This window comes from Jaculus jaculus, chromosome 7, assembly GCF_020740685.1.
Source record: "Jaculus jaculus isolate mJacJac1 chromosome 7, mJacJac1.mat.Y.cur, whole genome shotgun sequence".
Classification (NCBI taxonomy): domain Eukaryota; kingdom Metazoa; phylum Chordata; class Mammalia; order Rodentia; family Dipodidae; genus Jaculus; species Jaculus jaculus.
The window spans coordinates 55,045,699-55,059,775 of NC_059108.1; positions in this window are offsets into that span (position 1 = coordinate 55,045,699).

Genomic DNA, 14,077 nt, shown 5'->3' on the forward strand with positions numbered 1-14,077 from the left:
AGGATATGTTTGGATGTGCAAGGCTTTCTGTTTTTTTCTGAAATTTGAGATCATTTTTTTCTATCTCTGTGAAGAACACAGTAGGGATTTTAATTGGAATTGCATTAAATCTATATATTGCCTTTGGTAGGATTTTCATCTTCACAATGTTAATTCTCCCTATCCAGGAGCATGGGAGGACTTTTCATCTTCTCAAGTCCTCTTCAATTTCTTTTTTGAGAGTTTTTATATTTTCATTGTATAGATCTTTTACTTCCTTGGTTAATGTTATTCCAAGGTATTTATTTATTTTTGTTGCTATTGAAAATGGGACTATGTCCCTTATTTTTTTTTTCTGTATCTTTGTCGTTTGCATACAGAAATGCTACCAATTTTTGGGCATTGATTTTGTATCCTGCTACTTTGCTATAGGAGTTAATCACCTTCAGGAGTTTTGGGATGGAGTTTCTCAGGTCTCTTACATATACAATCATGTCATCAGCGAATAGAGCTAACTTAACTTCTTCCTTCCCAAATTGTATCCCTTTTATTTCCTTCTCCTGTCTTATTGCTTGAGCCAGGACTTCCAGAACTATATTGAAAAGCAGAGGTGAGAGAGGACATCCCTGTCTTGTTCCTGATCTTAATGGGAATTCCTCTAAGTATTATTTGGGCCTTTGGTGCTTTGTATATTACCTTTATTATGTTAAGATGTGAACTGGCCATGCCAATTCTTTCTAATGTTTTGATCATGAAGTGATGTTGTATCTTGTCAAAGGCCTTTTCTGCATCTATCGAAATGATCATGTGGTTTTTACATTTAAGCTTGTTTATGTGGTGTATTACATTGACAAATTTTCATATGTTGAACCACCCTTGTGTTCCTGGGATAAATCCCACTTGGTCAAGGTGGAAAATGCTTTTGATGTATTGTTGGATTTGCTTTGCAAGTATTTTGTTCAAGATCTTTGCATCTATGTTCATTAGGAAAATAGGCATCATCCCTAATCATCAGAGAAATGCAAATTAAAACAACTAGGAGATTCCACCTTACCCCAATAAGGATAGCCAACATCAAGAAATCAAATAAAAATAAATGCTGGCGAGGATGTGGAGAAGCAGGAACACTCATTCACTGTTGGTGGGAATGTAGGATGGTACAACCACTTTGGAAAGCAATATGGAGACTCCTGAAAAAGTTGACTATAGAGATACCAACAGAACCAGTTTATCCTTACTGGGCATCTACCCTAAAACCTTCAAACCACAGGCCAGAGAGATTTGCTCAACCATGTTTGCAGTGGCTCAATTCGTAATAGCTAAAAGCTGGAATCAACCCATCACTAGAAGAATGGATAACTAAGATGTGGTATATCTACAAAATGGAATTCTATATAGCAGTAAGAAAAAAATGACACAAAGAAATTTGAGGAAAAATGGTTGAACATGGAACAGATCATTCTCAGCGAACTTACCCAATCACAGAAAAAAAAATCGACACATAGTCTCACTCATCTACAACATCTAACCTGAATCTACCCAAGATACCTTACATACCCAGCAAGCACCTCGTGGACTAGACACTAGGATGGATGTGGAGGGAGAGGAGGGCATCGAAGGGGTGGAAAACACTAATCTGGACCCAAACAGCAATGGTACCATAAAATTCTCCTTCCTAAAAGGCAGACCAAATGGCTGAACCTTCACTAGACCCTTATAGGAAACACCTGAACCACAAGACACTGGAGAGGGTAGGATGAAGACTAACCTAAATCTTCTACATTTTCCCTCCCTCCCTCTGTCTCTACCTCCTCTCTCTCTCCTCTCTAACTCTTATATATTAGTTATGTTTTTCCTCAATTTCTTAGTGGGCACTGACCCATAACCCCCACTAGCAGCATGGGGCTATTATCCACAATGAGCTTTTGATCAGAGAAACCTACAAGGTTTCCTAAAACAATGACAGACTTTTGTCAGAGTACTTGATGACTCACCAAAGGTCAATGGTAAGACCCTATTGCTGAAGACTCCATATGCAGCTGACATGTAAAATGGAATGGCATGGCTGGAAGCCAGGAGAGAGTCAGTCCCCAGACAGTCAGCTTGTCTAGTACCAGCAGGTGCTACATGGGCGACTGGGGGAAATGACCAATATCTGTCCAAGAAACTCATTGTCTAACCTAATTAGCAACAAATAACCTGGTGTGATGGCCACACAAGTGCAATATTGGTACACAGCCATAGTGGGTAACCAACTGCTCTTGATTTGGCTAACTGATCCCCTCAGTGGTACTAGACCCATAGCTGGAGCTGGGAAACAAGTCAGAACCATATCCAAACATAAGCCCACTCTCTAATAACAAGCTACCATCAATCATGGGCTACAAGAGGGCTTACACCTATTAAACTCTCTATAAAGAAAATAAGGGCTTTCTCAATTTTCCAGGTGCTAACTTTAGTCAAAAAACATTTTACTTATGGGCCAAAGGCTGTTATAAAATCATATTTGCCCATATGATTTGTATGAGAAATGATTTCATGGTATAAATATCATTTAAAAATGCCCATTTGGGGTTAGAGAGATTGCTCAGTGGTTAAAAGCACTATTGTAGTTAGGTTTGCATTGCTGGCAGAAAACACCAAACCAAGAGCATCTTGTGGGGAAAATGGTTTATTTTCGTTTATAAACTTGAGGGAAAGCTCCATGATGGCTGGGGAAAATGATGACATGAGCAGAGGGTGGACATCACCTCTTGGCTGACATCAGATGGAAAACAGCAACAGAAGAGTGGCTGGTATCACCTATAGGCCTGCCCCCAACAATAAACCACCTCCAGGAGGATTCAATTGTCAAATTGCCACCAGTTGGGGACCTAAGCATTCAGGACACATAAGTTTATGTGGGACACCTGAATTTAACCACCTCATTGCATCCCTAGCCCGCATAAACTAATAAGCATACATGATGTAAAATAAAAGTCCCCATAGTTTTTATTAAATCAATGCCAATTATGTTCAGACATCCTCAGAGTCCAAGGTCTTTTTTTTTTTTTAAATTTTTTTATTTATTTATTTGAGAGCGACAGACACAGAGAGAAAGACAGATAGAGGGAGAGAGAGAATGGGCGCGCCAGGGCTTCCAGCCTCTGCAAACGAACTCCAGATGCGTGCGCCCCCTTGTGCATCTGGCTAACGTGGGACCTGGGGAACCGAGCCTCGAACCGGGGTCCTTAGGCTTCACAGGCAAGCGCTTAACCGCTAAGCCATTTCTCCAGCCCGTCCAAGGTCTTTTAACTGAGCCACAACACCACAAAACCAAACAACAAACCCAGAACAAAAAACCCAGAATGGCACAGAATAAACATTCACATTGTAAAAGATGGACTGGGTATAGCAAAAATATATTCATCCACTACAACATTTAAACAGGGCAAACATCAAACTCTGTAGTTCCAAATCCAACAATTCTAACCAGTGACAAGTTCTTCAAGTCAATTCTAACCAGTGTTGAGTCTCTGAAGTTCCAATTCCATCCCTCTAGCTAGGCTACTCACAGTCCTGGAAAACTTCATCTGGTGCCAGCAGCTCTTTTTGGCAGCCATCCCTGGCATCTCTACTGAGTATCTGCTGCAACCATGTTTTATCCTAATGGCTCAATAGGGGTTCCACACAGGTAATTCAACAAGCCCACTTCACAGTGCCTATGGACATTTCCAAAATACAAAACTGTGTGCAAATTCAATGACCCTCTCTTTCCTGCACTTGCTATACTCTATAGTACTAGGTGGGGTGTCAGTTTGTTAATCTTGGGGGGAATAAAGCTGACTCTCCTTCTGCATTCCAACCCCTTCAAAGTACCTTCCATTCTCCCTGTTGTCTCCTTGCATGTCAGCTGGCCCAATCTCAAAGGTTGTAATCTCTCAAGCAATTTCAGTTTAATGGACAGTAAAGATTTCATTTTTTCTGTGCCATATCTCTCTGCTCACACCAGTCCATTTCTATGCAATTAAATCCTGCACATGTCCTCAGCACATGAGCATAACAGCAAGCCTCTCACACAAATTGCTCCCAGCCTAGTACAGGCAAAGCTCTTTCTCGTCCTCATAAGCCAAATCTCACAGTCCATAGTTCTTATTGCATTCAGGTCTTTCAACTTTGACCAGAATGGTCAATCAAGCTATACGTATAGCACTGCAAGGCATCTTTTAGGCCACAGTTTCTAATCCTCCCACATTCCTCTTGAAAATCAGGTCCAAAAAACCAAAATCCACATGTCAGCTGTCTATAAGCAATGACCCCATTTCTGGTACCAATTTTACTGTTACAGACAGGTTCCCAGTTTTGGAAAAAAACACCTTAGTAAGAATGGCTTGTGGGAAGAAAGGATTTATTTTGGCTTCGAGACTCAAGGGGAAGCTCCTCAATGACAAGGGAAAATGATGACATGATCAGAGGGTAGACATTACCTCCTGGCCAACATCAGATACACAACAATGACAGGAGAATGTGCCAAATATTGGCAAGAGGAAGCCAGCTATAATACCCATAAGCCCACCCCCAACAATATGCCACCTTCAGGAAGCTTTAATTTTCAAATTGCTATCAGCTGGGGACCTAGAATTCAGAACATCTAAGTTTATGAGGAACACCTGAATTCAAACACCCATAGGTGCTTACTTGCAAAGCCCAATGACCTGCTTGATTCTCCAATACCCATATAAAGCCCAATGTACAAAGTGGCATATGTGTCTGGAGTTTGTTTGTAGTGGCAGGAGCCCCTGGCATGCCCATCCTCCCTCTCTCTCTCTCTTTTTCTTTCCATGTCTGACCACCTCCCCACACACTGGTTCAAGTAAATAAGTAGAAATAAAAATATTCTGTTTTATTTAGCATGGTCTAGATTACTTCATTGATGACATAACATTTATCATCATTATGACTGATTAATTACTGATATATTGTGCATTCAACAGTAGAAGACATTTAAAACTTGAATATTTTTGAAAGTTTTAAGAAGACAGTGTAATTTAACATCTATTGAACAGTACATGAAGTCCATGTAGATTAGTAAATTAAAATCTTGGTAGTAAATACATAATTTGATTTGCATGTGAAAACTTTAAGGTATATTAGTGATAGTTTCAAACTGAGTTTTTACATATTAACATTAGAATTATATTTTCTTGATTCAATCATATGATCAAAGTGTGAATTTTGAAGAAATTTGTACACAGACATTTGTATGGCCATTAACAGTTTAATTTTAATAATTCTTAACAATAAAGAAACAGTGTTGGAAACTAATGTATAAATTTTTCCAATCATTCAAATATGAGACTGTGGTAATTGGATTCAATGAAACATTTAGGGCTCTCTTAAATACATAAAAAAATTGAGAACTTAATTTGAACAATCTGTTTTGTTTACAATGATCTAAAAATCATATTGGTCAAAATCCTGGGAGGAGCCAAAATACTGTGCAATAAAGATAAGCTTTCTATAAGTTTACAATGTGTTTTATTATTCTTTCTTGCAATAGGTCTCATATAGCTCATGCTAGTCTCAAATTTGCTATATAGCCAAAGCTGAAATTTGAAATTTTAATCCTCCTGCCTACATTTTGTATGTCCTGAGATTACAGTTATGTGCCACCATATCCAGGTAACAATAGTTTAAAATAGAAAATACTATCAATATATGTCATTCAGGATAAGTAAATCTCTGCACTCTTGCTGACACACGAATGGAAATAAATTATTTCTCCAATTAAATTCCTTTCTTTATTGTTGTCTCATACTTTCTCCCGTAACTTTAGTCTAAATCCATTTAAACATTTAAGTAATTCTACATTCTCTAATGTCACCTCCTCCCAACACTTCATACTGACCCTGCCAACCAAAATGAAGCATAAACTTACATTGTTTTACATTTAAATAAGCCTGCAGAGTATACCTTATATGTTGAATTTACTTTTTTCTTCCATAAACTTAAATATAACATGTTTTCTATCTCTCAATGATATCTGTTTTGACATATTCATTTATGTGACATAAAAGGAGTGTCATTAATAATTAATAATTGATAGTAAAGGATATCCAAAGGTAAAAGAAAATATATGTTCTATGATACAATTCATCAAAAATTAGGGAATTTTGTGATTTCATTTTATTTGAAGAGACAGGAACTTTACAGCTCTAAAAAGGAATGAAATCCTGTCTTTTGGAACAACATAGATGAGAGCTGGATGATATTATATCAAATGACATAAATCAAGCAGACAAAGACAAATGTAGCCTAATCTCACCTATATGTAGAATCTAAATTAACAAACTCAGAAGCACAAAGTATAAAAGTGGTTACTAGAGGCTGATGACAGAAAGGGACATAGGAAAGGGAAGATGTTATTTAGAGGCAATGAGCTTTTATTTGATGGGAAGAAGGTTTAGTGATTTATTGTATTTCAGGGTGACTATAGTTAGTAATAATGCATTTAATATTCCAAAATTACTTTATATTCCACAATTATATTTAATACCTTCTAACTCTAAAAAGTGATGGATGAAGTGATGTATACATTTGATCCCAGCACTATGGAGGCAGAGGCTGGAGGATCACCATGTGTTTGAGGCTACCTTGGGACTACAGAATGAGTTCCAGGTCAGTCTGGGTTAAAGTGAGACCCTACCTCAGAGCTAGTCATATACATTGTAAATACATACAATTAGATTTTTTAATTATTATTATTATTTTGGTTTTTCATGGTAGGGTCTCACTGTAGCCCGGGATTAACTATATATTCTCAGGGTGGCCTTGAACTCATGGCAATCCTCCTACTTCAGCCTCCATAGTGCTGAAACTAAAAGTGTGCACCATCACACCTGGCTTCATTTAAAATTTTAAACAAAAAAGATAGTAGAAGCAGTTACTGATTTAATTTATGTATATTATTTTGCAGAAAAGTTTCTCAATCGTGAGCTCAATTCTATGTAAATCAACCAAAAGGTAAGAATTAATGCAATATATTGATTAGTCAGACTCTTAGCTTTACCACTGATGTATTTACAGATGTATAAGAGGAATTCATCACATATCTTAGACTTAAAAGTTTAAACTTTACATAATTATGCTCGTGTGACAGTTCTACAGATTTGTTTTGTTTCATAGCCATGTTAACTGATATTCCAGCTTGGATGCTAATTTCTTTGTGCTTAACAGACAACTTCATGAATGTCATAGGCTAAAAGGAGAAAATGCAACATCAGTTTGATTAATGTTTTGCGCTAATGGAAGAAGAATGATTGATTTTGATCCGTTTCACTCAAATGACCATGCCAGAGCAGGAGCAGAAGGAAGGTAATTAATGTAGTACTTGGAGACGTAGCTTTTTCACAAAGAATAAGAGCTCAGATTCTGCAGTGTGACACCTTGCATTCTAACTCCTGCTTGACTATTTCTACATAAATTTATTGGAGAGTAAGTAGATATTATACATAAGCACCTAAAATAGCATCTGGTCTACCAGGATGGCTAAAATGAAAAACTCAAATTAATTGAAAGTATTAAATGTGTGGAAAAGAATGTTGAACATCTGGAGCTGATATATTATTGGATGAACATAGTAGGGCATAAGTTAATAATGAGTACACACATACACACACACACACACACACACACACACACACACACATATATATATATACACATACATACACATATATATCATTAGAAAATATATTAACAGGGTATGCCTAAGTTCATACTAAAATAATTTCATATTTTTCAGCCCTGATGCTGATCTGGATAATGAGTCTCATTAATGATGGAAGAAAACACATTGCTAAGAAATACTGGATAAATACAATGAAGGTTTGAGGCAGATAATGAAGATTGTTTGCTTCTTATTGTTTGAGACAGGGTTTTATTTAGCCTGAGCTGGCCTCAAACTCTTTATATAGCCAAGGATGACTGAACTTCTGACCCTTCTGCCTCTATTTCCCAAGTGTTGGGATTGTAGATGAGTGCCACCAACTTAGGTTTATACAATGCTTGTGATCAAACCCTGGGCCTCATGTATACTGGGCAAGCATTATATACTACCAGCCACTATTTCCTTTCGTTTGATAAAGCAATGGTATATATAAAGGTATAATGACAAATTTGTTTTATGTCAAGCATATTTGATCACCTCCACCCCAATTCTTTATATTTCTCACATGATATTACAACAAAAATAATATATTCTTTCACCTTAATTTAAATGCTTCATTTTAAAATTTTACCACGTATGAGCACAGACATGTGTATACATGATTTGTGAGCTTAGTTCCTATTCCCTGTTCTGTAATGTTACTTAAATAATAATATCATTTGGTTGAGGGGTGGCTCAGTGGATGAAGAGTTTGCCATGGAAGTGTGAGCACCTGAGTTTGAATCCCCAGAGCCAACAGAGAATTGAATACCTGCAGTACCAAGCATAACTATAGTGAACTTATGGCATGAAGTAAATATTACATGAGTCCCTTTTAATAGTCTGTTGCCAAGATTTTAATGTGTTTAACAAAAATTGGTGTTTTCTCCCTATTATGAGTATTTCTTTCTTTTTTTTAAACTCAGAGTCTGTTTTTAATAGATACAGTAAAGATTAAGCATTACTATTCTCTAAAATATCTTAGACAATCAGTGTACAATATTTTAATTTCATCCTTATTGTCCAAAATCCAGACATGTTTTTTTTTTTTTGACTCATTTCTTCATTCTGCACAGCTCATCCCTCAAATCCAAGTCACTATTAAAAAGCTGCTCACCGGGCTGGAGAGATGGCGTAGCGCTTGCCTGTGAAGCCTAAGGACCCTGGTTCGAGGCTCGGTTCCCCAGGTCCCACCTTAGCCAGATGCACAAGGGGGCGCATGCGTCTGGAGTTTGTTTGCAGAGGCTGGAAGCCCTGGCGCACCCATTCTCTCTCTCCCCCTCTACCTGTCTTTCTCTCTGTGTCTGTCGCTCTCAAATAAATAAATAAAATTTTAAAAATATTTAAAAAAAAAACGCTGCTCACCACAATGTAGCCATGTGTTTCATTTTGTAGTGTCTATACAGAATATGTCACCAAGGGTGTTGCAGGCAGGTTTGCATTGCTGGTAGAAATCACAGAACAAAGAGTGGCTTGTGGGAGAAAAGGTTTATTTTGGCTTATAGACTTGAGGGGGAAGCTACATGGTGGCAGGGAAAACAATGGCATGAGCAGAGGTTGGATATCACCCCTGGCCAACATTTGGTAGACAACAGGGACAGGAGAGTGTGCCAAATACTAGCAAGGGGGAGCTAGCTATAACACTCATATCCCGCCCCCAACAATACACCACCTCCAGGAGGCTTTAATTTCTGATTGCCATCAGCTGGGAAACCTAATATCCACAACAGCTCAGTATGGAGGACACCTGAATCAAACCAGCACATACAGCCCCTGGCCCCCATACATCAATATCTATACAAGATATAAAATAGAATGCATTCAGTCCAACTTAAAAATCCTCATAGTTTTTATCAATCCCAATGATGTTCCAACATTCCCTAATCTAAGGTCTTTTAACTGAGCCATAATGCCAAAAAAATGCCCCCCAAACCCATAATAGTATAGAATAAATAAACTGCCAAAGATAGCATTGGGCATAGCAAAGAATATTCAACCAATACAAGATTTAAAACAACCAGGGAAAACATCAAACTCTGTAGCTTCAAGTCCAACAACTCTAGTCAGTAACAAGTCTCCAAATTTGATAATCCTAACGAGCAAGTCTCTGGAGTTCCAATTCCGCCCCTCCAGCTAGGCTACTCAGGGTCCTGGAAAAGTTCATCTGGGGTGGGCAGCTGTATTTGGCAACCATCTCGTGGTCCCACCATCTCCTCTGAGTCTCCACTGCAATCCACAGTTCATCCTCATGGCTCCATCAGGTCTCCATGCAGTTGTTCAGCAACTTGCTTCACACTGCCCATGGCCATTTCCAAAACACAAGGCCATGTTGCAAATTCAATGACCCTTTCTTTTCTGCATTTCTTACACTCCACAATACCAGGTAGGGTGCCAGTTTGTTAATCCAGGGGGAATAAAGCAGAATTTGAAGAACAGGACACTTCTTAAACACTCAGGAACCTTCAAAAGAGTCTACATTCTTCCTGTTGCCCCAGTGCAGGTCAGCTGACCCATTTTCAAAGGTTGTGATCTCTCAATTGAAGCGTAGTGGGCAGGAATTCACCCAAAGATTTTTCTTTCTGTGCCATATCCCTCTGCTCATTCCAGTTTATTTCTATGCAAAGCAACCCTGCACAACTTCTCAGGACACAGGCATAAGAGCAAGCTTTTCACACAAACTGCTAGCCCAGTCCAAGCAAAGCTCTTACCCTCATAACAAATCTCACAGGTCATAGTTCTTACTATATTCAGGTCTTGCAGCTCTGACCAGAATAGTCAATCAAGCTGTATTTAGCACTATAAGGCATCTCTTAGGCCAAGGTTTCAAATCCTTCCACATTCCTCTTGAAAATCAGTTCCAAAAGGCCAAAAACCACACAGTCAGGTGTCTAGCAGCAATCCCACTTCTTGGTACCACTTTAGTGTTGCAGTCAGGTTCCCATTGCTGGCAGAAATCACCCAATTAAGAGCAGCTTGTGGGATAAAGAGGTTTATTTTGTTTTATAGGCTCAAAGGGAAACTATGATGGCAGGGAAAACAATGGAATGAGCAGAGGGTGGACATCATGACCTGGCCAACATATGGTGGACAACAGGGACAGGAGAGTGTGACAAACACTAGCAAGGGGAAGCTGGCTATAACACCCATAAGCCCGCCCCAACAATATACCACCTCCAGGAGGCTTTAATTTCCAATTGTCATTAGCTGGGGAACCTAACATCCAGAACAGCTAAGTTTATAGGGGACACCTGAATCAAACCTCCACAAAGGGCATCGTGTTTTTTTCTTCTTAGAGTTGTATAAGACTATTTCCCAAGCACAAGAAGTTTTCTCTGGGAATTTGGAATCAGCTATAAAAATAAAACTTCATTTCTCTTCAGTATACCACAGCCCACGTTGGAATTGTAGTTTCTTCTTCTTCATTGCATATGGCTGTTGAGAGGAATAGAACTGTGTGGAAAAAGCTAAGGCCTTAGCTATGTCTTAGTTTTATTCCATGTATCTGCCACTAAGATGACAAATGAGGATACATCTGCCACTCTATGAAAGGCTACATAGAGTTTCTCACTAAATAATGAATATTTCCATTGTGAGGAAAAAAATCACACTGTTTGAGAGCAGCATCAGTTTTTCCTTTCCAGAGTTAATGCTCTCATTTGTAAAAATAACCAAATTTGAATAGTTGATATATTTATATTATTTACAATATATTTTATTTATTTATTTGCAAGCAGAGACAGAGAAATGAGAGAGAGAGAGAGAGAGAGAGAGAGAGAGAGAGAGAGAATGCCAGATCCTTTAGCTGCTACAAAAAAACTCCAGGTGCATGTGCCACTTTGTGCATTAGTCTTTACATGCATACTAGGGAATTGAATCCAGGCCATTAGACTTTGCAGACAAGCACCTTGACTGCTGAGCCATCTCTCCAGCCCTATTTATATCATTTGTATGTGTGATTTGTGTGAGGATGCATGATGTGTGTGTTTAGTTGTGCATGTGAATGTGAAGACCAGAGGTTGACATAGTGTATAGTACTTGAAACTTTCCACCTTATTCTTTGAGGCAAGATCTCTTGCTGAAGCTAGAGCTCACGAACTCTCTAGACTAGCTGGCCAGTGACAATTCCCAGGGATTCCTTGTCTCTGCCTTCCCAGTGCTGTGATTACTGGTTCATACTACTGAGCCCAATTTTACATGGGTGGTGGCGATCCAAATTCAGCTCCTCACACTTGCTTGGCAAGCATTTATCCAGTGAGTCATCTCTTGAGTCCCAGCTGATATATTTCTAAAGTCATAGATTTGTTCTACTTAGATGATCTTATTTTAAAACAAGGAATCTTGCTTCCAAGTTTGTGACCTTTTAGGTTTACTTAATATAGTATATGTTCAATAGCTTCTTGGCTATTTTAAAAATAACATTTCATTTTAAAATTGTAGAATTCTTAGACTGTGTGGGAGAAAAAAGCTTTTAACTACAGCATATCAATTTCTATCACCAAGAACACAAGTCACATAATCCAAAGAAAAATTTATGGAGTTAAAATTATCAACCTATTATAAAAGATATAACATTTAAATTGCTATATAGTTTTAAATGCATTACTCTATTCTTGAATATTTAAGTAGGGAGTTTAACACAGACTTCTACTTCACTTATATTAAGAATGTGAAATGTAATATTTAGAATAAAGTTATTGAACTATCAATATTCATGGATATTTTAAATATTGAATAACATTGTATATAACCCTTATTTTCAGTGTTTTAGGCAACTAGCTAACCACTTCCTAACTAAGGAAATGTGTTCTTTTCTCTGAAGGACTTTGTGAACTTTTCTGCATCGTTAAAATGTTGAATCTTGAGAAAGCAGCAGTGTGCATGCCTAACTGGAGCAATGATGAGGTGGACTGCATGTGTGTGTTGTTAGGGGTGTGGTAATAAGGGGAGAGGAGGCACTGCTGGTGGGGGTAGCATATTAGGCTAGGGATTAGAAGTCCTGAGTCCCGTGAGAATCTACTTCACATCCCATTTGGTGATCTCAAGGAGAACCTTACAAATGTCCTATAAACAGCCTCAGGAGCCAGCACAAGGGAGTACTGTTATGACTTTCCTGAAAACACTGTAAAAACAATTATTTAGGGGCTGGAGATATGGCTCAGTAGTTAAGGCACTTCCCTGAAAAGCCTAAGGACCAGGGTTTGATTCCCCATTAACCATGTAAAGCCAGATGCATAGGGTGGCTCATGCCTCTGGAGTTCCTTTGCAGTGGCTAGAGGCCCTGGCACACCCATTCTTTCTCTCTATCTGCTGCTGCTTCTTTCTCTCAAATAAAGAAATAAAATGAAATGAACATTTATTTGTAAACGTGCATGCGTGTGTGTGTGTGTGTGTGTGTGTGTGTACTGTCTCTTGCCACCACAAATGACCACCAGACACTTGCACTGCTTGTTGCTTCCAGCTTATGTGGGTGGCTTAAGAACTGAACCCAGGGCCATAGGAACCAAACATCTTTAACCACTGAACCATCTTTCCAGTTTCACACTTTGTTTAATTTTTCTGCTTGGAACATTGTACTTTGTTTGGGGTATCTAGGGTTCTTCTGTTTGGGAGTAGGTGGAAAGAGGAGGAAGCCAGTCCTTGATTTTACTTGCATTATAATAAGCACAAATACCAATACAAATTAGGAACAAGGTCGGTTTTTCAGGTAGGTCCTTAGCTAAGGACTGGCCTATGGAAACATGAAGTGTACACTGCCTGTTCTGGCAAGACTAGAGTCCACATTTGATTCAGTGTCATCTAATATAGTGAAAAGTAAGCCCTCCTGAAACAGCTTCTGGCGTTTTTCTCAACTTTTCCCTGGTTTAGCACACCTGTGGGCTGCCCCTTTCTGAGTCAGCTTATTAAGCCTTCCCACCAATCAGGTTTCTCCTTTACATACCTGAGTCTGATGACGAAGCTCATCCTAATTGGGTGCTTGATCCATATAAGTTGGCCTAGGTCCTCACCTCTCAGCTCTCTGTGAGTCCCTATAGGAGAGGTATCTTATTCTCCCCGCCCCTCTCCAGTCAGGTTAAAGGGAGAGATTCCTTGCTTCGTTTTGGGTGCTTTCCTGCTTTGCCTTCCACATCTGTGGGAGCCGCTCCCACATAGCCTTTTTTCTTCAGAGAGAGACCTTCCTTATGTGAGAGAGAGTTTGTTGGTCTCCCCTCTCCTTTCAGTCCAGGCTGGGAAGGGGGAAATATTTTTCTTTTGTCTTGAGTTTTTCTTTGCTTTCTCTCCTAATTATCCCTAATTCATAATCTTCTCTTCTCTGAATCTATATTTTCAATTCTTTGATAACTTGGACAAAGACCCGAAGTTGGGGTTCACAGGACTGGAGGTCTCCTGCGTTCTTTCTGGAGAGCTGATTGC